The sequence below is a fragment of the Equus caballus genome, chromosome 26 (genome assembly GCF_041296265.1).
Source record: "Equus caballus isolate H_3958 breed thoroughbred chromosome 26, TB-T2T, whole genome shotgun sequence".
NCBI classification, from domain to species: domain Eukaryota; kingdom Metazoa; phylum Chordata; class Mammalia; order Perissodactyla; family Equidae; genus Equus; species Equus caballus.
In genome coordinates, this window is record NC_091709.1 from 21,945,482 (window position 1) to 21,968,130 (window position 22,649).

At 37.8% G+C, this 22,649-nt stretch overlaps 2 long non-coding RNA genes across 2 annotated transcripts; both read left to right on the forward strand.

The window, feature by feature from the left end:
* The first annotated feature begins 1,267 nt into the window (after positions 1–1,267).
* LOC138920932 (uncharacterized) lies at positions 1,268–22,373 on the forward strand. Its single transcript, XR_011432985.1, has 2 exons — positions 1,268–1,414; positions 19,490–22,373. It is a non-coding gene; the product is annotated as an uncharacterized lncRNA (long non-coding RNA).
* Positions 5,896–8,052, forward strand: LOC138920931 (uncharacterized). The gene is made up of 3 exons (XR_011432984.1): positions 5,896–6,026; positions 7,750–7,826; positions 7,935–8,052. It is a non-coding gene; the product is annotated as an uncharacterized lncRNA (long non-coding RNA).
* Positions 22,374–22,649: the final 276 nt, after the last annotated feature.

Here is a 22,649-nt window from a genome sequence, read left to right on the forward strand (position 1 = left end):
CTAAAGATGAATTGAATTCAAAGGAAGATCTAAGATGCAAGAAGGAATGGTGAGCAATAAAATGGAAAATAGCTGTGCAACTCTAAGCAAACATTTGCCATACGAAATGATTACAACGTTTTCTAATTGATGGGGTGAAAATCAAGAGAAATTAGTATGGAACAACAGGAGATTATAAATTGAGAAATGACTGCTTAGCATGAAAGCATTCTGAGTTCCTTTATTCAGGAGCAATATAAAAATATTGACTAACTTTAGTATTTAAGTGAAAGACACGTTACATTTTCTAAGAAAACAGCCAGTAGAGTAGAAATACAATGTTTAAACACAAAAACGTGGAGGGAAAAAAACTTGGATTTTAAATGAAGTGATTTAACTGTTAGTTAAACATGCAAAACTATAATTCTGACAGTAGAGGGCAGGGTATCCTTGATACTGTGTTGATAATTTCTTGAAATTGCAACGCATATCTAATGTTATCCCTGAAATCGTATGTTTCATGTATCCAGCTTATCTTATCTGTATACCTTGTTTATGCTCTCTGGGCATCCAAATTTTTTTGCCCAAAAACGGTAATAAGTGACAATTCACATTAATGGATCAGTTTCTTTAGAGCAGGACTGTGAGAGAGGCAAAAGAATATTGAGAACGAGCCAGCCCACACTATGGAAGAAGAACCACATTTATTTTATTCTCTCTTATTTTATGGCAGTTTAGTTATTGAAGGCATAGACTTGAGTTTGAATCTTGCTTTACCACTTTCTAGATCAGAGGCTGGCAAACCACAGCCAGTGGACCCACCCTCCCCTTCTGGGTAACACAATCATATTCACTCATTTAAGTATTGCCTGTACGTGCTTTTGCGTTACACAGCAGAGTTGAGTAATTGTGACCGAGACCTTATGATGGGCAAGTCCAATGTTTACTCTCTGGCCCTATAAGAAAAAGTTGGCTGATCCCTGTTCTAGATGCATGATCTTGGCCAAGCTCCCTAAGAGTTTCTGGGTCTCACTTTTCTAATTAAAACGTGAATCATAGCCTCTACCAAGTTGGGTTTATGTGAGGATTAAATGTTACTCTGTATGAAACCTTAGCATCATAATAGGATGGGGAATAAGTACATCTCAAAGACCAATAAAACCATAATCATATCCAGGAAACATAAAATAGTGTGTATTTCCTCCTTACTAAGGAATTGGTAAAAACCCTTGTAAGAGAGTCAGTCGCTGGTTATGTTTGCTCAAGAATCAGGATTCTTTTTGCGTCGTTTCATTTCTGCGAGTCTCTTTTCTGTGTCCCATGTAATTCTAGCCGCCTGCAAGCCTGTTCTGACTGTCCCTTCTTGTAGCCGACCCTTCCTTATTATTTGTGGAAAAGTTTCCGTGTCTACATCTGGAATTGCTCAAAAGTCACTGTAAGTACTGAGTCTTTGTTAATGGTTTGTTCCCCTCCAGAATGCTTTCCAAAATGCCTGCAGCCAGGGACTTTGAGCTCGTTCTATGAGTCTTTCCTCTCCGTTTGCAAGGGCTCACAGTTTTGCTCTTACTGGTTTCTCAGTGGAGAAGAGAAAGGTTTTCTCCTGCTTGCTCTTGGGCATGAAGACTTTTCATGAGTTAAAACAAGTTCCTTGTTGGGCAAAAGTATTTCAGTCCAGCATGTCTAAACATTCTAGACGGGAGCACATTATGGCTTTTCTGTGTTATAACTGTATGTCTAAAATCAGGTGAACTACAAATATGTAAAGACTTCTTTCGTCAATTTTGTGATTTCCAGTATTTTCTTAACATACTGTTTTCCAGATTGCAAGTAAAACATGCACAAATTCTAGGAAATTTAACAAATATAGAAGAGCATGAAAGAAATTAAAAAATTTTCTCCCTTGGTTATGGCACTTCTTGTCATATATATATATATATATATATATACACACACACATATATATATTCCTCTCTCTGTATATATATATTATAATTTATATGGTAATATACCACATCAATTGTATGCTTTAATATGTCCTGTATCTTGTTTTACTCAATATCGTCCTATAAATAGTTTGCCATGTCGTCGATTTTTGCAACACATTATTTCAGTCTGCGGAAATACCATAATTTATTTAAACATACTCATATTGGACACTTAGAGAGAGAGAGCAAATTGTTACAACTTTTCTAGAGGGTTATTTATTAATAGAATTCAAAATATTAAATTTAGATACTCTTCAACATGGAAAATTGCATTTCTGGGAACTTCCCTAAGAGAAATAATAGAGCAAACTCACTCAAATATGTGTACTGAAATGTTCACGTTAGAATGTATAATAATGAAAATAATTTTGCAGCCTAAATGTCCATCAGCAGTAGATTGCATAAATAATTACGGTGCGTACTTCCAGTGAAATGCAATGTGGTTAAAAGTGAAGGGGCTCATTTTTATTCATGTACATTAAAATTGTTTATGTTGTTTTAAGTAAAATGGAGCAAATTAAAAAATTGTTTACCAGGTCCTAGTTTGGTTTACACACATATATACGAATATGAAAATCTGGGAGGACATACTTCACAATACCAACCGTAGTTATCTCTAAGTACTGGCATTGTGGGCGACTGCTTCTTCTTAATTTTTTCTTTGTGGCATTTGCCAGTGATCCATAGTTACTTGTGTGATCAGGGAAGAAAAAAGATAATTACAAAAAGGAAAAGCAAAGGATTTGTTAGGTATGAGCCTCGTCATATATCTGTGTCAGCTTATTTACAAAAGTGGAGAGGGTATTGGAAACATTTTATTTCTTAGTGGAATCTTTGTTTTTTTTTTTTAATACCCACAAAGCTTTGTGATTATTATACTTACAGTTCAAAGGCAGTAGGGAAATATTTTTATGCAAAAATCGTTGGACCCACGGACAGATAGGGATATTAGGACCGCTCATACAGGGTCAACAGTCTTAAGGCTAGAAGTACATGCTTCTAGCTATTGGTTAATATGATTTCTCCAGAAAGCCGCTCAATCCATGGGATGAAGGAAGGTAAGGAGGAGGAGATTGAGTAGGAGACCTCATGTTGCCAATGTTAAGAAATCCTAGAACCAAGAGAGAGGTTATACAACTTTCCCCACTTCTTACCTTTTCTTGTTCTCCAGGTAAACTATGGGGCTAGGGCAGTGCATATATATCATTAAAACCTTTATTATGGCCATCAAGAAGCCTTGTCTCATTCCTGATTCATCTGTAAATAGCTTTTGGACTAACTAGAGTTTTAAAATTCAAACCAAACACGACACATCCTTGGTAAGAACTCCTAATTCTAAATCTGTGGTTTTATATATCTATCTATAAGCACAAAGATATATGTCCGTATAGACACACAAACACATATATGCATTAGACCTTAAGAAAATTTGTGAAGTTTATGTCAATATGCTCTCCCTTCCTCTAGTCATGTATCATGATGTTTATTTCATAATGTTGTAGGGAAAAATAGAATTTCATTGTTTTCCTTTGCATTTCTTTGATTACTAGCATGGTTAAACATTGTTTTCTTCTCCTTTTTGGACCAATTTATTTTAAAATTTTTGTTACAATTCTTTGCCCTTTTATTTATTATAGCACAAGTTGGCAAACTATGGGCTGCAAACCAATTCAGCCTGCTACCTATTTTTGTAAATAAAGTTTTATTGAGACACAACCATGCCCGTTCACTTATGTATCACATTGTCTATGGTTTTTTCTTGCTACAACAGGAGGGCTGAGTTGTTATGACAGAAATTGTGTGGCCATCCAGGTCTAAAATATTTACTCTGATTCTCTATAGAAAGAGTTTATGGGTTGCTACTGGTGTTTTAGAGAGCTGGTTTTTAAAAAATGCTTTTATCAATTTGAAGGCGCTATTTATGTATTGAGGATTTTAACTCTTGTTTGAAATATTTCTTACAAATATTTTATTTGAAGTGCTTTCCTCACCTGATCAGGCCCTGATGATTTCCCTCTCTAAGGGATTCTTATTCCCTCTTTTCAAACCCCCGAACCTGGGGCGCTGGAATGATGAATATAGCGGTCGTTAACCTAGAACGGCTGCCACCATCGTTTTACTGTGAATAATGGAGGGGCCAGTTTATTATCTGGGTCATCAATTTCTCACCAAAATGCTTATAACCCTCATTCTTGACCTAGATGTTAAAGAATACCCATTTCTGAGAATCATTTAGGATGCTTCTATTTGAGTTGAACCTTGATATCCTAGTTATGATAAAGCTTTGAAGCTGTAAGGCAATGCCTTATATGGACTCTTAACTGACCTTTATTAAAATGATACCTTCTGTTTTATAACATTTTAAATCTTTCCTGAGTATTTTTATGTGGCTTCACTTGCCTTTCCCCTTTGTACTCAGCTTTTTTCCTCCATTTTTCCTGCCCCTCTTCTTACTATTTCCTGCTAGTGACTTTTCTTTGTTTAATAATCTGTTTTTCTGTGATACTGGATGATACTGTGGTATCATCAGTTATGAGGGAGTTTTTTTTTAATTAGGAGCCAATTAGATTGTATGTAGCTTTCCTTTATATCTTATTAGTCATTAGCTGTTTTCATAATTGAAGAAATGGGTCAAACTCCTGCTCGCCATTCATACTTATGATACAATCCAATTCTTCATTTGACAAATGTTTCTCCATCATGGTGACCAAATAATGTTACTGTGGCTTATCTATGTTTCCATGTTTATCTGAACTTTAAAAATACAGGGAGACAGAAATAACTAGTCCCCACAATATTCAATTTTCTTTTCCTTCATAGGCATGTGTAAAGATTTTCCAATCTCCCTTGCCATTACAGTAGGGCATATGGTAGTTAACCATGTGGACTCAGGCTGTAAGAGGAAGTGACATGTGTTGCCTCAAGTCTGAGGCATTGAAGTGTGATTACAAGTTCCTCTTGACATGGCAATCTTAGGAGCCACAGGTAGAGATGGCAAGGTTGAAGACAGTGGGGCCAATAGCCTAGTTCCCTGAGTGACTATATGGAGGAGAGTTCCTTCATAACTTACACAATTCATGTGAACGAGAAATAAATCTGTGTTATGATAAGCCACTTAGATTCTGTGGCTAATTTGTTACTACAGTATAACCTCATCTATTCTGACTAACACAGAAATTAGTTTTGGAAATGAGAGCTCTGCTATAATAAAATACTTGTTATCTACTTGAAAGACCATGGACAGGCAGTGAGAAAAATGATCCTGGAGGAGATCAGGAAGAAAAAAGAAAATGTATGTTATGTGGTAGTAAAACATTTGATGAAACCACTGAATGTCAGAATTCGGAAGGAGGATCATACACCTAGCTTACCATTAGTTCCTGAGTAAAAGGGAGAAAACAGAGCCACAGTCGTGGGCGGACTGCATTGGCTATGCTTGGCAAGGTATTAAAAAAATATAGATGAATTTGGGGAAGAATTGGCTGGTTCACAAGCAAAAATGAGAAGAAATAGAGATGATCTAGAAATGTGGATGCCTACACTATTGGAAAAGCCAACTGCTTCTAGACCCAAACTATAAATAAAGAAATCTTACAGAGGCTTTAAGCAACAGTCAACAAAACATTTCAGTTGACAGTAATTAAGACAGAAAAAGTTCGAAAAGTGAGGTCTTCGCACCTGTTCTTCCAGATAAGCTTCAGGTGGTGCCCATCAAACTGAGTGAAAAGGACAGGGGTTGAGAAAACAAAGAGCTGCTGGAAACTTGAGAGGTAGGTATTGAAAAGGGTGGGTGTGGTTACTGGCACGTGGAACTGACTGGAAACAGAGAAGAAGGCTCTTAAGTACTTGAGAGAAATGTACTGCCAAAGAAACCACAAGCCTGGACCAAAGGGGCCTTTGACTGTATGAAGCTGAAAATGGCCTTTGTGCGCACAACCTTCTATGAGCAAGAAGGAGCCTGAGGAAGCTGTGCAGCCCTGAGGAGACTAATTAGCAAGAGGTACAAAGAAGAGAATGGAAAAGGAAAGAACCATCCTGGGAGGGGACTGAAGCCACACGCAGGTAGGGAGCCATCACCGGGTGTGCTCAGCAGGACTTTAGAATTATATGGGCTGCTGATTCTGTCCCATTTGTCCTTCTAAAAGTGAGTATATAATTGTAATTATCCTGGCCCGGTCACACCTTCGTTTATTGAGAGTGTGTGTGTGTGTGTGTAGGGGCAGGAAATTTGGCTTTTAAATTCATAGGTCTTGAGACCAAGAGAAGCCATACCTGAGTTTGGTTAAGGACTATTGAACCTCACCTAGATACGGTGGACATTGAGATTCAGGCCCTGACTGGTGGGCTTCGGGCCGTCTCCATGTGACTGGGGGAGTATGTGTTATGTGTGGAAGAAGAGGGAACTGAATATTGATGGAATAGAAAGTGATAGAGATTACTAATCTTCACCATAATTGATTCTTTTTCCTTTGCTTCCAACTCTCCTAACATCCCTTGAGTTTATGTTGGGGATGTAAGTTGCCAATGGACTGTGAACTCTGCGTCTCTTCAGAGCAGCTATGAGTTCTCTAAGCTTTCTCCTCCCTTGCCATGGCAACAATGAGGCATCACAAGATAGTGAGGTCTCCATCAGCCCAGGTCCCCAAAACCCCGTATAGAGAAGAAACCTCTGATAACCCAAGTCAGACATTTATTTTGTGCAAGAAGAGAACTTTCGTTGTGCTAAACCTTTGAGATTTGGAGTTAATTTTTTTTAATCAACCTTATAAAAAGTTTTCTATTTTGAAAAGCTTCCGTGGAATTTTTTGCAGTAAACATTGGTGTAGACCACTTAAATAAGAAACCAAAATCTATCCAGAATAAAGACAGCTTAACATAGGTTCAAACGAAGAGAGAGCTAAAAGCTTCTGTTCAGCAAATTCTGACGCCCTAAATCTGTATTTCATGCCCCAAACAATTGCTCCTAAATCACGAGAGGTAAATTATCTGATTCAAAACACATCCCATTTTTAACATTTTAACCACCCCAAAAGACTGATTAATACTGTGTGTATTTTCTTTTTAGTACAAGATCCTGGCTTCATCTATAATTATGGACAGGTGGAAAGCTACATAGCCCCTGACTTAATGAGGCTGGGCTCATTTTCGAAGTTAATAGATTTTTACCTAGGGACACCACAGTAACTTGTTAAATATTTTACAAGAATCTGAACAACAGCAGTGTTTACGTTAAGGAAATAAACCATTCTCTTATTTAAAAGTTTCAAAGGACATGAATCTGCAGTTAACACCAACATGAAATGAGTGCAGTTTTAATGTGCGATGATGAGTCAAGGACTTCTATGCAACGTATGACTACACCAGAATATTTATTTTTCTGCTTAATTATTGGTACAAACTTTAATGAAGGATGGGGTTTCATAGGAAAGGTTAATGACAGTGCTAAAAACGGAGAGTGTTCACTGAAGGAGAACTTGGGAAACTGAAACTTAGTTTTATAGGAACAAAGAAAGATTCAACAGATGAAACTGAACTGTGTTTCTTAGGAAATGCACACACAGACATATTTTTGTTTACATAAATTATCATTTCTAACTGTGTCATATATGACAATGTGAAGAATGTCAAATTTACATATTTGCAAAATAAAATTAGCACATGAAATTGCCTGAATAATAGATATTCCCCAGGCTTTTCCGTTTAATTTGCTAATGTTGAGTCTTATTTTCTTGTTTAAACTCAGCTCCTTCTTGAGTAGTCTATCTTTCATCTCTCTCTCAAGCAGACTCAGATCTTGTACTCGACCTGCCCACAAATATAAGACAGATGGAAATAAATAACCCACTAGAAAATCCACTTGACGTGAGTACTGCATTTTACGTCTTAGAGGACTGAAAATGGGTCTTACTTTGAAGTCAATGAAGGACTATATGACACTTAGAGAAAATAAATCTTTTTTTTTTCATCCAGCTGGAGCTCTCTGGCCTTCAAACTCCATGCAATGGCGAATTTATTGATACTGTATTTGCAAGGTTGATGTTTCATTTCTAGGAAAAGGATGTCTACTACAATTGGATTATATGGTACTTTTCTGGCCAGAGAGGCCTTCTAAAGTGTACTTTATGTGGTAAAAAGGAAAGTGATTATCATTCATTTGTAGGAGTAGGTTTGTATTGCTGCTTTTCAATCTGAATTCATAAATGGCTTTATAATCCCAATATCCATGCTAATAATGATTATTGTAATAGACCAACAATATTATTTTTTATTCCATGAATTACATTAATTGCAAGTCATTTGAATGTATTTTCTTGTGAGGTGGGATGTTTCTTTCCTTTTCCTGGCATGCCCCAAATTCTCGATGTAATGATATTTCATTAAGAATAACTATTTTGTTGAGATGATTTAAATGAATTTCTTTGTTAGAGTAATAAAGGCTTAGTGATCCACAGTCTTTAAGTATTGAAAGCAAAAGCGAAATATAGTGGAATTTGGGACAAATATTCCTTCAACATTTTTACCCTAAAACTTGAAATTAAAACAACAGATAATGACAATTAGTGAGTCTGCTAAAAAAAAAACACTCTGTGGAAATCACCTGAGCTTATCTAATTTCTCTGCATCTTTGTGTGTTTAGTGAGGAGCATCTCTCTATTTTTTTTTTTAAAGGTTTTATTTTTTCCTTTTTCCCCCCAAAGCCCCCCCGGTACATAGTTATATATTCTTCGTTGTGGGTCCTTCTAGTTGTGGCATGTGGGACGCTGCCTCAGCGTGGTTTGATGAGCAGTGCCATGTCCGTGCCCAGGATTCGAACCAATGAAACACTGGGCCGAATGCAGCGGAGCGCACAGACCCAACCACTCGGCCACGGGGCCAGCCCCAGGAGCATCTCTATATTTTTAAGATACTCGAGATAGTTTCCCTTTGAGGGCTATTTTATCCGTGCTCCAAACCCCAAATAGAGCCTGTTAACTGATGAACCTGAATACTGAAAGCATAAATACAAATTAAAACTTCTCTCTCTCTCACAACCAAATCTTTCCACTCAACTAACAAAAATAAGCAAAAACAACATGTTTATTTTCATTTAGAAACACTATCAGAATTAAAACAAGTGAACCAAATGCCACTGTTCCTTGAACTAGAAGTCATTTCTGAAACAATTAATGGAAAAAATGACCTGGTTTAATAGATTACTTGAGAGGCTCAGAATATGTCACTTAGGAGTTTGGATATATTTAAGTGAGTGAGGAATGCTAAAATTGAAGTAGCTAAAAGATGTTTTCTTACCTCCGTAAGATACTTGACTCCCTGCAATGTGTTCTTCCTGCTCTTAGATAATCATGTGAGCTAACCGTTCACGCTGCTGAGACATTTTGAAAAATGTATTTTAGATTGCTTTGGGAATTCAATTGATAATTTTTTTAGATGCTTAAAACCAAGTGCAGGGTTGTGGTACATCTTTAAAACACAGCAGAGTATTCATAAAAATAACTAAAGAATCAGTAAATAATACACGGGAAGAAAACATTAGAGACGTTTCAATTACTTAGTTTATGGAAGACAAGTTTATGTTGCCAGATGTCACTGAAGGGCGCTGAGGAGATTTAGGTTGAACATTGAAGAAATCTTTCTGATTGTGAAATGGATTGTGAGCAGGGTGTGCTTTCTCTCTGTTTGTGGTGGGGGTATTAGTAGAGGCAGTGGTGGTATTAGTGTAATAACGTCTATCGAGTGTTTGCAGTGTGCTGCGCGCTGAGATAAATGCTTTACAAGAATTCCCATTTAATTCAGTCCTTATCACAATTCTGAAGTTCATTTTATCCTCATGTTACTGATGAAGAAACTGAGTCTTAGAGAAGTTCACGTGTCCGAGATCACGCTAGAGGGTTATGGAGCTGAGACCAGAGCAGCCAGGCTGGTAAAAATTACTTGAATTCTCTGGATCTTGGATTTTTCCTATATAGAATGAAGATAATAAGACCCATCTCTTATGATATTTCTAGCGGAAAATGAGGTAACACGTGTGAAAGCACCTAACACACGTTTAATGAATATTATTTATGCTCCTTAATCAACTATGCACATATTGCTCAAACTCTGTCATTTATAACATTGCATTTAAATTATGCGCATATCCTATTACTCAACTATGAGCTCTGGGAGGAATTGGCTGGGACCCTATTTTATTCCTTCCATGTCTCCTTATCTTGCACCTAGTACATGCTCCAGGACATAGGAAACATGTAATGAATGTTTGCTGCCTCTATGAAAAACGAGTGGGAGCTGGAGCAAGGAGCACATCCCTCTACTGTTGGTTGGAAGGCAGTTGGACAATGCAGTTTGGATTTTAAAATAGACTTGCTGTTTGACTCAGCGATTTCATTTCTTTAAAAATGTATCCCAAGGAAATAATGACACTTGTGTACCAAGATGTATTTTCAGTTATAGTCATCAAGACATTGTCTTCAATAGGGAAAAATTGGAAATGTTCTAATTGTCAGTTTAAAAATTGTGCAGCAGGCATACAAAGGAATAGTGTATAGTCATTAAAAGTGATGTACAAATGCACTTAGTGGTGAAAGAGTCTCATGATCTATCTGTTGACAAGTGTAAAAAACTGGTTGTGCAACTATATGATCCTCTTTCTGTAATACACACACACAGCAGGCCCAAAATGGAGTCACTTGTGCTGAGCTCACATCACCGAACCAAGGCCTAACTATAGTCTTGGCTCTCCTAGAAATGGAATCTTAAACCCTGTCAATCAGGACTCGCTTGATCAGCACTAGTTGGGTAATCTGCCTGATGGACCCCTGACATCCCCTAAAGGAAAGCAGCTTTGCAATGACCAACTTGCTTTTTTGCCAATATAATTTCCTTCTTCCTGCTCTCTTCTGTCTATAAAAGTCTTTCATTTTGTACAGATCCTTGGAGCTCCTTTCCAGCTGCTAGATTGGACGCTGCCCAATTTGAATCACTTTTTGCTCAAGTAAACTCAAAAATTTTAATACACCTTTATCTTTTAATAACACATATGCAAGAATACATACATATTATAAAAGTATATAAATAAACAATTAACAACAGCTATATCTGGGTCAAGAATCACAGGCTATCTTTATTTCCCCACACTTTTCTTTATTTCTATGAATTATTTTGTAGGATGCACATTTTTTTTTTATTTGAGAAAACTAAATTATTTTAAGAAGCGAATGGCATCATTATCAATAGCAGGACTTTTGCTTAGGACCTCAGCCGTAGACCGTGTTTCAGGTTTTTAAAATCTTGAGCAGATGATCTTAGAAGAATCGTTCAGTATTACGGAGTGATAAAAAACAATGCCTTTTAGGCTAGTGGCCTCTTTTTGGTTTCTTTGTAAATAACTAAGCACAGGAACTTTTCCGCAGTTTCTCAGTTTACTTCTTGTCTACCCTTTGTGCTTACATGAGGTCAGAGATACAGAACTTCGAATCTCTGAGACAGAGGATTTGTTTGTGTGGTTTAATGATGGAGAAAGCCACAGGATATATTTGAAACCTCTCTGCTAGATCAAATGACAGAATTCCATGGCACTTCCTTCTGATCTTTTAAAGATATGAGTACACATTAATATTAAATGGACAGATTTATTTCTGACTGTTTCAGAGAACTATTGACAATGGAACACTTCGTTCTATGCATTTGGCTGTAAGCCTATTGTCGGAAGGAGTTGTACAATAAAAAGTAAAAAAGCATTTCTATGTTCCATCAGTGGGGAGAATGGAGCCCTTGACAACTGTCCTTTGTCATGGTGGATGGAAAGAGATGCAGAAAGACGGACCCAGGTAGAGGGTCAGTAAATATGGAAAAGTGTATATATGATGTAGGAGTGTATGAATAAATGTGACTCCAGAGATCAAAAGTGAGATCACAATATGGAATTTCAGGAAAACCACCCTCTTGGGATAGCTACTGAATAATTTTTAAACCTTCATTTTTAATTTGTAGGAATTTTAAGGATCACAAATAGGTCTCTAGTAGCAAAGGTTTGGGCAAAATTGAAGTTGATTGCCCTGTCCCTTGTCCTTGAAAGGGAATTGGTTTCCTAGCTTATTATGATCTTTGCAGTTGAGAATTCCAAAATGAAGCGAAGCCACTAGAATACAGAGTAACTGAATGTGGCCCGGAGGAATTTTGCAACATGGCAGTTATCATCTACATAATTCCATTTTTCTTGTCAAAGACTGTAATTGCAGTTTTTATAAAACTTCTCTTTCTCACAAATAAACCTTCTATGTGAAGAATAAAAAGCTTAGTTTTGGGTGTTAGACCTGTGGGCTTCAGTCCTGGAGACCACCGGGTCTCTTTTAATGTGTGAAATAAAGGGGATTTAGCCTACGGTAGGGTCTGTGGTTATTCAGCTCCTCCAAAAGTAGCTCTTGACTTTGATTTTGCAAAACACATTAATATTAATTTTGTTGCTTGAACATTTGCTTTTCATATAACAGAATCCACATGCTTGGTTAAGGCCAACATATGCTGTGTATTATGCAGGTTTATCTGTTCCTGATGATAAGCGCATAAATCAAATCTAAATTAAGGCAACCCCACTTTTCCCCTACGCCATGATATTTGGGGATGAGGTTGTTGGCCAAGGAATCATGAGTAAGAATAAAATACTTTAGCTTATTGAATGTGATGCAATATATTTAGAATCCTTTGTGAGACATTCTTAGTGTTTTCAATAGTAACACCATTACCAACCAGCAACTCTAAATATTTCCATTATAAGTGTTTTGCTTTGCAAATCTTTCTACTAGTTGAACAGGAGCTTACAAGTAACATGGAATTAAAAAAATTAAATTGACTTTAAGTGTTGGTTGGTTTTAAAACGTTGGGATACCAGGATACAGCATTAATAAAATGCATATTTCAAAAGATTCGGGGGACATTTTTATTCTTCCTGTCTTCAGTGGAATAAAATTTTGGTCACAACAACATTCAGATAGGTGTCAGGACATTTCTTATGTGAAAATGGCATGTTAACTTCAGAACTGAAGGAATATGAGGAAACATCTTTGTTAGCAGTTTCTTAAATTGTCTTTATAACCGAACCACGTCTTTTTATATTGAGCTGCTGTGAAGTGAGCTTCTTGCGACAATTTCTCATGCTTCCACAGTCTTTATTCAACATGGAAATATTTATCGAGCTCATAAATGTGATCCACCGTTCATTGGAGACCATAGGCCTGGTCTCAAGGCTCTCGAACTCCTATCTGAAAGACAGACATTTTGGCACAAGCGACTTGTCAGACAGATCAGTATATTTAAAGCTTAGTTCAAATATTACCTTCTCCAGACAGCTTTCCCCTATTCTTTTTGTTTGCTGGTTCACTGGTTTGGTTTTTTTTTTCCTGAGCTGAAAAGCCTCTTCTCTGCCTGTCAACTTTCATGGTCGTTTTTATCTTTAAGGTTTGGTTGCAAGAAACAAATTCATTCAGGTCATCTAAAAGTAAAGGTGAGACTTGTATAGGAATCCTTACTGCCTGGAAAGGGAATCTCCTCAGGCATAGATCAGGCGTTCTGGCTCCTTCTCCAGCTTGCCCTGGGGCTCAATGGTTTCTCTACTTGACATTTCTGTTCCTCTTCTTTCTGACTTCCATGGCCTTGGTGACCGGTTGCTCAGCTTCTCCACATCCTCCCTTACTGCCCCTACTGCTGGGTTTCTGCTTCTAACTTCCAACATAAGGCTGAGTGCTTTCCTCTCCAAGGCAGTGCCTCTCCAGGAGTCACAGGAAGCCTAGGGAATGCTCCAGTACAGTTGTCCTGTAGCTTTCATCATCGCTGGCACTCGGATCAGCATCTCTAATTAGAGAAGCAAGACCGTAATGCAGATCTGGTTCCTCTGTGAATGCCTAATAAGTGGAAGGTGAATATTTTGTTTATAAACAATTATACTTGTTTATATTGTGTGTGTACAGATTAAAAAGAGTGTCCAGGATCTCTGTTTCTGCTAAAGATTGTCAGAAAGCTGGAGACAAAGAGCATAATGATTAGTCAAAATGGGTTTAACATTGGGGCAAAAATGCTGTCTACTATTCTTTGAAATAGAAATAGAAGTATTTCTGCCTGAACCATTGGCAAGATACTTAATTTATCGGAAGCCTTTATGTTATTAAAACATGGAAAATAGACTCAGTGAATTCTATTAAGTCCTTATCATAACTGATTTTTCTGTATCTGACAGTGTTGACCACTCTTCTCTTCTTCACCCTTTCTTCTTTCTTGGCTTCTAACCATCACTCTGCCCTGTCTCTTCTTTCCTCTCTGACTATTTCTCCTCAGACTCCTCTGTTGGATTCTCTTTTTCTGCCCCCTCTCCAAGTATTTGTGTCATTCAGGCTATTGTTCTTGGACGTGTTCTCAATTACACAACCATCCTAACCAACATCATTCTTTCTCATGGGATCATCAATCAGCCGTAATCATGAAATCTATGTTCCATCCTCAACTTCCATACTAAGTTCCAAATTACAGGACATTTCCAGTTGGCTACACACAGGTGTATACAATCCTGCCTTGCGAAGTAGAACTCTTTGTCTCCATCTCTCAACCCTGTCACTACTTCTAGTTTTTGTATTTCTTATGCCAATGAGCAGTTCTAACTAGCCACTAAGTCAGAAAGAGTGAATGATTCTCTACTTCTCTCTCTTAACCCCCAGAATGAATCAGTCATCCTCTTGCCTAGTCTACGTACTGCTACCATAGTTTAAAACTTTCTCATATTTCACATTACTTCTTTCCCCTGCTTTAAGGATCATTCTTCTGTATTCTACAATCCTTATTGCTGCCAGAGTGAATTTAGTAGAATATAAATATGTCACGCTACTCCTCTACTTAAAATTCTTTAATAGCTTCCCAATGCCTACAGAATCAAAGTCCCACTCATTTCATGTGGCATCAAAGATTGTCAGTGATCAGATTCCTCCTCTTGCCTTTGTTCTTATCCTTCTCTTTCACATGTTCCTTCCCTCATCTGTGCCTGATATAAACGCACATAAAGTAAGAAGATTTGGTTTCTAGAGAAGATTAAATAAAATCCAATATTTCAATATTCCAATGAAGACTGCAAATTAAAATTTCCACCTTAAAAATTTTATATTAGTCGCCTATAAACTATGTTGAATTTTTGCCTCTTGCAAAACACAGAGGAATATTTTTATTAAAGATTACCATAATATCTGGCTTGCCAGTAGAAGGGGCAACATGTACTTTTAGTTTTCAATTGATTAAATGAAGAAGAAAATGTACTTGTGCTGTGATCTGTGAAATAGATAAGAGATGTAAACTGCGTAATTTGAATCATATGATCAAATCTTAACAATATACGTGTACTCATATTAACTAAGAATTGACTTTTTTTAGGTTGCTTATTAAAAGAAAGAAGGCACTATATGTTTAAAAAACTAAATGGAATCCAACATTTCAGTGCTGTTTCTGCTGACATCAGAGGCTATTTGGGAGGCAAATATACCAATTAATGGCAGGCTCTGTAAGAAGAATTGGTAGAAAAAATGGATTGGATGAGAAAAATAGTTGTGGTCTTAAGTGTGTAGGATTTTGAATTAGATGGTTTGTCAGAAAGGTCAGAAGTTGAATTTAAACTATTTACAGATGCCTTTGTTCTGTTTCTACTATGTCATCAAAATATGATTTTTCTCTTCTATCATATAAGTCCCATGTAGCTAGCTAGAGTGATTATTAAAATTTACCAAATTAATTTTAAGATTTTTTTCCTATTCAGTGCCTTGTACTTTACATAACTGGTAAACTTTAAATGATTAGTGTTCTTCTAAAGTAAACATTTCACAGCAAACAAAAAATTCTTCCCTGGGACATATAAAACAATCACTAAAATGGTTGCAGGGAGAAAAGGTCAATATTTCAATCTCGTTTATTTCAGCTGGCATAAAAATGAATTGACCAGATTCTCATTTAGAAATAGTATAATTTATCAAGTGAGCTATGCAAAAACCTTTAAAAAAGTTAAACAACTAAAGATGTTCCGTCTATCTGACAAAATATGTCTATTTATAAAGGTCTATCTGATAAAAAATGAATTATTATACGACGATATAATCAAAACATAAAGCAGAAATGGAAACAGTGTGTTCTTTTCTCTTGTTTGCTTGTTTTATTTTTTCATTTTATATATCTCCTTTGTCCATCATGATGTATATTTTAAGTCTGATTGCTCTTAGCTATTTTCATTTCCTGAGAAGATTTTTTAGTTTGTTTTGTGTATTTCTGAATTATGAAGTTTTATTATTTTTCTGTCACTCTTCCATGTTTTTTCCCATAAATAAAATTATGTTCAGGGTAATAAAATGCAAACAACTCTTTCTAACACGTTGCATCAGGAAAAAATATTGCTCTATGTGAATTTAAAATTTGGCCCAGTCCATTCCAAAGGCCTGAACAGAAAATGTAGGCAGAAATATAGAGGCTATATGCACTTCAGTAACCCACAGCTATATTACGGTTTTGTACTATGTGTATTAGTTTCCTATTCGTCCCATAACAAATTACCACAAATCAGTCTGATTCTAACGTTCATAATTACTTATGTCACCCTGTTGGAAAGGCCAAGGATTAGGATGGATTAGTTTGTCACGATAACTATGGTTACCTGGAATTGAGAGCATCAAGATCAATGCCATGTATAAAAAATACCTGTCCAGTTGAGAAGTAGGAGCTGTCAGTGTCTGGTCTGGGGACTAAAGGGGAAAACCCTGAGGGAGGACTGACTAAAAGGTAACATAACGTGATGGCTAATTCCGTTCTGGCCTGGAGCCTAATGTTTGTGGTTGACTGTTTCTAGAACTATTAAAAGCACTTGACGACTCTTCTCAGAATGAGAGAAAGATCCCTAGGAAAAGGTGCTTACCCCTCATATCATAGACCTTAATTTAAGCAAGCCAAGGAGTGAAAGAGATGTCCCCATAGGACCCAATGTTTAGTGAGCCACCATTCAACACAGAATCATCAAATTACAGAAGTTTGATGCTAGAAGAGATTTTGGAAGACGATCTTCTCCATCGTCCTAAATTTGTGCAGAACATGCAGACTAGGGAAGAAAAAAAGACTTGCTCAGGGTCCAATTAAGCGTTGTAATGGACACACAATAGCAAAGCTACAGCTCTGCTATTTCCCACCCTCTGTGTCCTCAAAAGTTCCTAACTTGTTGACTGTGACTGTGACTATGGACTCTATATACTATTTATATGTAATTGTAGTCAACAGGTTATGAAGCATATAGAAAGAATTTTTATATCATTCTCACAATATACCTTTATAATTCTTAACTGGAGTAGCCAAAGTCTTACTTTTCTATCCCTCTGATCCTTTCTCTGCTACTAATTTGTGTAATTTGTTCTGGGCTGAATGAGTGCTTTGGCTTCAAGACCCTAGTTACTGATGACAGAACTTCTTAGTCTACTTCTGCGCTCCCTCAAAGTAGAATTTGAAGCACCAAGTCTTTACCAGCTAATAGCATTGACGTTTTGCTCATGTGTTCAATGAATATCGTGGTTCTTCTCTGCTGAAGTTCTCTGCCTTTCTACCCAGAATGCACTATGTCTATACTTGTGTTCCCTCTGGTTGCTTCAATCTCACGATGGGCTTGGTGTTCCAGGTCGTGAGGGTCACTTCCTAATTGGAAAATAAATCAAAAACATCCCTCCCTCACTTAACGGTGTGATGTTACTTTTCATGTATCATCTTTAAAGTATCTTCTGAAAGAAGAGCAGAGGGGGCGTTGTCATGTGATCACTTTATGTCCAATATTCTGGAGGCTTTATGTGCTCAATATAGAGAAATATGAAATTTAGAAAAATAAGCTGATTAAAAAAACTGTAGTCGTGCTCCCCAAACACATTTTACTCTTCACATTTTAACATATTTCCTTTCAAAGTGTTTGATTTGACTGTAATCTTAATACTTTCATGAGTTTCTATGTTGTTTTTCAACTTTGCAACACAAATATCTATTCCTTATATTTCTAATGTCTGCATGTTACTCCATGAAGTAAAATTTTCATAACTTATATGGTCATTTTCCTCAAGAGTTGGAAATACTGTTTTCCTAATTTTACTTCTATAACCATCTTTATGCATTGAGTACCCCTACCCCTATAGTTAGGATAATTCCTTAGAAGATAGTGTCAGAATCTATGTGGTAGGTTGCAAAATTGGCCAGAGTTCTCCACATCTCCTGCACTGAAACCCCTTTGCAGTGTCATTTTACAGCTTCTCCCATAAAGAAGTAAATCACACTACTTGGTATTTACACAAAAGAGTTGGAAATTTATGTCTCCTTAAAAACCAGCATGTGCATGTTTATAGCAACTTTATAATCGACAAAATCGAAAACAACCAAGATGTCCTTCAGTAGGCGAATGGATAAATAAACGGTGGTAATTCAGACAATGGAATATTATTCAGCAATCAAAAGAAATGAGCTATGAAGCCACAAAAAGATGTGGAGAGTCCTAAAAGCATATTACTAAGTGAAAGAAGCCAATTTGAAACGGCTTCCTGCTGTATGATTCCAAATATATGACATTCTGGAAAAGAAAATCTCTAGAGACAGTACAAAGATCAGTGGTTCCCAGAGGGAGGGAGAGAGGGGAAGGATGAACAGATGGGACAGAGGATTCTGAGGCACTGAAACTAGTCCCTGTGATAATGTAATGGTGAATACCTATTATGCATTGGTCAAAACCCACAGAAGCATCTGACATAAGAGGGAACCCTAATGAAAACTAAGGACTTGAGCTCATAACGTTGAATGTGTCAATATTGGTTCATAAATTGTAACAAATAGACCACACCAATGCAAGATGGTAATAATAGGGAGAAAGAGGTGGGCGGATATGGGAATTCTCTGTACTCCCTGCTCAATTTTTTCTGTAAACCTAAGTCTACTCTAAAAATAATCTACTAGTAATACAACTTTTAAAAATAACTGGTAAGGTAAAAAAAAGATGCTTTGCTGCTCTGTTCGGGTTGTTGAAATCAGCTCATGATATGATCTCATTACCATATTCTCATAAGATCAACCTGTCACAAGTGCTCTTGTTGCATTTTCCGAACAGTTTTTGCCGGGAAGAATCTCCTCATGTGCCCTCAGTTGGTTGGGCCAGTGGTCACTGGTGTCCCCACTGGCTTTTGGGCAGGTTTCTCTTGTTCAGTTGCACTAGTAGGTGCAGGTTCAGAAGATGCCATCCTTAATGCCGGAGTGATGGGTATAGGAGCAGAAGTGGGAGCCAGAGCAGGGACAGAGGTGAGGGATTGAGCCACAGCTCCTGGTGGGGAGGAAACAGCTGGAGCAGTGGTGGCAGGATTTGACCTCTGGGTTGTCACTGGGGTTGGTGGTGTTGCTGCTTCGGGATTATAATTTTTGAGAGTAGTATCATCATTAAGGGTTTTGCCTGTAAAAATTAATCTTTGTCCCTATAACTAAAACGCATCATTCACCTTCAGTGCTTTTACCACAAAGCTGCAGCCAACACCGACACGTCTAGTCTTCTGCACTTGGCTGCATTCTGATACTGTGGCAGATCCAAGCGGGATCCAAGAGGGAATATATTTCAGTGCTGAAAAGAAATGCGCTGTCAGATCCTGAGAAGACGTGGAAGAACCAGATGAAAACTGGACCATCTCTCCAGAAAGATGCCCTTGCGTCCTTGACACACCTTCTGAAATTCCTCCAGGGGCTGACAGTGGACAGCAGTGCTTCTCAACCCTTGTACACATCACGGCCTCTGGAGAAACGGGGCCATGTTTATAGCACAGCGGGGTAAATCAAAGTGGGTTTGGAAGCAACTATACAGGGCTTCGTGAAAACATTTACTTTGTTTATATCATATCATTATAATCAGATAAATAACATACACATATCATAAATGCTATAACATATTGAGTTTTTATAAGCTTCCAAATGAAGTCTTCTCAAAAATTAAAAAAAGACATGGAGGAGACTGAATTGCATGTTCCTATGTGAAACAAACTAATCTGAAAAGACAACGTATGTATGATTCCAACTATGGGATGTTTTGGAAAACACAAAACTATAGAGACAGCTTCCTTGTGGCTGTCAGCTGGGGGCTCCCTGAGCTTCGAGAGCCTCTCTCTGATCCTTGCACTCGCTCCTACATCTCAGAGACGGGAAAGTCAGGGCGAATCCTTCTTGTTCTGGAATCTCTCTGACTCTCCGTCTGCTGCATCTCTCCTCTGCTTCCAGCCTGAGAAAGTTGTCTATCTCAAGGGGCTCACGTGACTAGACGGGGCCCACCCAGAGAATCCAGGATAATCTTCCTGTCTTCTGGTCCATAACCTTCATCATCCATCTGCCATCTATTTGCCATTTGACAGAACGTACACACAGGTCCCTGGGATTAGGACCTGGCCATCCTTAGGGCAGCACAGAGGGGATTATTCAGCCCCCTACATGCAAGGTTGTTAAATTAGCAACAAGGCACGGTGGTTGCACAGCCAAGCACAAGCCCCTGGACCCTGGGAGGTTCTCAGTTGACTGGAGTAGGATTCTTGAATGAAAAAATCAGTTAAGGTCACTTGCACAATAAGGAAAACTAAATGATACCAAATCCTTAAACTTTTTTTTCCCTGGAAAAGCCATTTAATACAATATCTTTAGTAGCTTATGTTGCGAATATTCACAAGGAAAAGAAGACACATCTTCTTTTCTTTATACCCTAGGTCCTGTCAGAGCAACTGCTTCAGGATGTGCATATTTTGCTGAGATAGACACAGGAGTCACACTCACTCTTCTCAGAGTTTCTTTTCAGGTTTTGTAGAAGCATTTCCAGAACATTCGTCATGTTAAATTCTGGCTTTCTAACCACTGAATGCTGTGATAATAGAGCCTCAGAAAAAAGAATCATGCTAAAAAAGCGTAAAACACATGTTTAAAGAATTACATGTGTTATTAGAAATTTAATATTGACTAATAATAATCACAAAACTTGCTTCCTTGTTAATGTTCCCAAATCTTCCATATTACACATCTCCAATCAGTAAGGAAAAGGTTCTTTTAATGAATATCACAACCAAAACATTTAGCGTTAAAATCACAAATAATGTATTGTTTCTCCTGAAAGACAAAGGAAAATTGGTGCTATTTAATTATCATATTGTTTCCATGTTTGAGAAGCCTGTAACTTTAGGAAACTAAGGTTACCACAAATGAGTAAAGATTGCAGCCTCTTTCCACAAGGGTAGATAGAGAAGATTTTTATTGCCCACAAAAATAGGGAAAATAATGTTAGTCACCAAGTTTAGCCTTTTCTTGATGGTGTTGTATTACTGATTGATTTATTGATATTTTTATTTAGGTCACATTTATTTATGATACCTTGTAAGTTTCAGGTGTACATCCTTATATTTTGTTTTCTGTGAAGACTACATCGTGTCACCACCCAAAGTTTAATTGCCATCTGTCACCATCCGCTTGTGCCCTTTTACCCCGGAATATGATTATTGAATGAAAAAATTAGTTTGGTTCATGCACACAATAAGGAAAACTGAATTATACCAAAACCTTAACAGAAATAGGCAAAATTAGATAAACTTATGGAGATACTGTCTTCATTTAAGTGCCATCTCAGAAAGCTTCTGTTCATAGAAACCACCAAGATACCCATTTGCACTTTTAATGTTTCCACTCACTTACCTCTCAGTTGTCAGTAGACCATTATAATATATTCATTACCTTGCAAAGATGGCTTTTAAATGATTAGTGAGTTTGTCTTCTCAAACCACTTTTGAAAAAAGTACCATGGATGGTGCACAGAATCGGGGAATCAGGTGAGGCTGGAAATAGGTTACTGGAGGAAGGCTTATGTACAAAAGGACCATTTACAAAGGTGTGGGTGCAGGAGAACATCAAGGCATGGTGCATGGTGCCCTAGACAGAATAATGGCCCCAATGATGTCCACCTTCCAATCCCCAGAGCCTGTGAGTGTGTCCCCTTCCATGGCAAAGGGGACTTTGCAGGGGTGATTAAGGCAAGGGTCTTGGGATATGGACATTTTCCTGGATTATCCATGTGGCCCCAAAGGAATCACAAGGGGCCTCATAAGTGAAAGAGGGAGGCGGCAGGGTCATAGAGGGAGAGCGGTGACGAATGGTAGCAGAGATCAGAGAGGACAGAAGGTGGCTGGACTTGAAGATGCAGGAAGGGGCCACAAGTCAAGGGATGTAGGTGGCATCAAGATTCTGGAGAGTCAGAAGGAGACTCCAGAAGGCACCAGTCCTGCTGACACCTTGAATTGAGCCTAGTGAGACTGATTTTGGACTTTCGTCCTCCAGAATTGCAAAATATTAAATCTGAGTTGTTTCAAGCCACCAAGTCTGTGGAAATTATTTACAGCATCAATAAAAACCAATAGGCAGTAATACAGGGTCCTTACCGTCCCACTGTCACTACCTACAGGCCTCAAGGAGCCAGGGAAAGAACTAAGAGAATTCTGAGTCAGCTCTTAAGAGGAGCTGGGCCTCCAGCCAGAGACAGAGCCAGTGTGAGGCTACGTTTTCAGGAAGGAGCCTGGAGGTTCAGTGCTTGGGCTCACACTCCTGCCCCCTCCAGTCTCCTCCAGGGCTTCCCCATTGGTGAATCCAAAG